This window comes from Sinocyclocheilus anshuiensis, unplaced genomic scaffold, assembly GCF_001515605.1.
Source record: "Sinocyclocheilus anshuiensis isolate Anshui unplaced genomic scaffold, SAMN03320099.WGS_v1.1 scaffold1181, whole genome shotgun sequence".
In the NCBI taxonomy this organism is placed as follows: domain Eukaryota; kingdom Metazoa; phylum Chordata; class Actinopteri; order Cypriniformes; family Cyprinidae; genus Sinocyclocheilus; species Sinocyclocheilus anshuiensis.
Window position 1 is genome coordinate 26,134 of NW_015548241.1, and position 2,460 is coordinate 28,593.

The following is a 2,460-nucleotide window of genomic DNA, read 5'->3' on the forward strand; positions in this document are numbered from 1 at the left end:
TCGTCGAAGGCAGACAGATCAGGTGCCCCCTGCCCTCCACCCTTGTCTTTTTTCCTCTGTTGAAATGAAATTCTTCTTTTGGCCTTGAACTTCATGTCAAACCACTTTTTTTTTAACTTCGGCAACCGTCCGAATTTCTGGTGAAACCACATTAACGGCTTGTGTTACCGTATCCCATGCTTCTTTTTTACCTGTGCCCGTTACGCCAGTGGATACACTTTTAAATAGCACATTTTTTCTGACTTCCACCTCCGACAGCAAAACCTCACGTTCATTATCGTTAAAGTTCTTTTTCTTTGTCTTTTGTTTCGGTGCCATAATTGTCTTTTTCTGGACGAGTGCCGCTTTGCGGAAAGCCCTTATATGGAGCTGGTTTGGGCTCATTTAGAAGACTCAAAAATTCACTAACAGAAGAACAAGCTCATGTGCATACGCACGTGTTGTGAATTAGCCGGAAAGTTTTCGTGAGAAGGTCAAATGTGCGTATAAATACGAAAAACGTACGCAATTATTAGTGAATGAGACCCATTGTTATTTTAGTAGCATGAAAAACAAAAGGATTATAAATTAATATCTTACTTGCATTGTATCTGCAGTTTTCCACGAGAAAATTTGCTGTATTCAGTCAGAGACAGAGTGTGGCTGAGCTGAGCACATGGGCTGCGTTCCAGTTCACTTTTAGACGCTCTGGGGAATCCCCGCCGCCATTTTGAAGTGCGTTCCACTTCATGAAGTGGACGAGGGAAGTTTATATGGACAGACCCTCAACCCCTCGTATTGACCGAGGGAGCGAGTCTGTTTCATATGCACACTTCAGGCCACTCCATAGACCACAATGCAACACGATTATGACGTGGAGCGAGTCTCCTTCATATGCACACTTCAGGCCACTCCATAGACCACAATGCAACACGATTGTGACGTCATCGCAGATCGCGTTTAATTTATCCCAACCCCAAACAACTCTATAATATATGAATGATTTTTTTAACATTTATAACAGCCTAAACATACCTATATACATATCGAATGCTGCATTTTTCTTAACTATTTTACACTCATCTGATTGGTTATTGCATCATGACCTCAACAGAGACGTGTGTGATTGGTTGTAAAGCTCAACAACAACAACAAAAAAAACCCATAAAAAGTCATCTTGCACGCCTCGTGAGCAACTGTAATACCACAACACATTTAATTTATTTTCACATTTCACTTCAAAAGTGACAGTCGTATTAGATTTATTTAGATTGTGTAGGGGGCATTTTCTTACCCCCTTGTCTTGAATATGCATTTCTGTCGATTTTGGTTACTGTGACAATGCGTGTCTCTCGCAACACTAGCTTTTCTTACGAGTTGTTGCTATAAATGCTATAATGATTTTAAAATATGCTCACTGATAAAATTGAAAAATTGAGTGTAACATAAAATACATTACAACAAATTAGTAAATAATAATTTGTAGCTCACCATAATTTGAGTAGCTCACTTAATTTGGATTTGTAGCAACAAAAATACATCTATCTGTCTATCTATCTATCTGTCTTTATCTGGTTTTCAATTTAATGAGCTGGTTTTAGCTGGTTTTTAGCTTTTAAAAACGAGTAAATTACAACTTAATTAGTCTATTTCAAACTGAAAACCTTTAAACTTTAAGCTTTTACAACTACTTTAAACTTTCATGCTAGGCTTTCTCAAGCCAACCTAAAGTTTGACTTGACAAACTTTTTTATCTAGTTTTTTATTATGATTTTCTTTTCTTTTATGTAAAGCACTTTGAAATCAAGCATAGCGCTAGTTCTGGCAGGTCATGTTAGTCAAGCTCGCATCAGCTGACTCTCAGCTGATCCCCATTAACTTGAACACGTGAATTCACCGTATTGATTATAAGTTGCCTGATTTGAAAGTGACTGAGTTAGCATTATTTCACGCATCGCTACATTATTGTCATGGACTCCAGAAGTTATGTGACTGACTCAAGAACGAGTTCAGATTGGAACTTCATCCCCAAAAAGGATATCAAGAGATCAAGCATCCACTTCACAGCTGCTATGCTTCACTCTCTGGAACATCTTCACAGGCTAAGTTCCATTTAATGCTCTCAGGTTATCTGCAACATGCGTGTTGTTAATGAGCCCAAGCAACACAGATAGCCTTAAGTTGTTTTCAGTTAAATGCTTGTGCTAGTTCATGCATGTGCGGTACTTATCCGTTGTCTCTGGCAACACGCTGTTGTTGCAATATGCTGCGCTTAACGGGGGTAATGTCATTTCATGCATTCTGAGTTATTTACACTGTTAATTAAGAGTTGGATTCTTATGCGCGTGCGCGCACTCAGCGACCCGAGCAAGAGCAAGAGCGCGTCGCTTAACGCGTTTCTTTCATGGTTACGGAAGTATTCGGCAGCGCCGCAGTTACTTGCTCGAGTTACTAGCCTGCCTCCGGCTGGAGAGAGTAGCC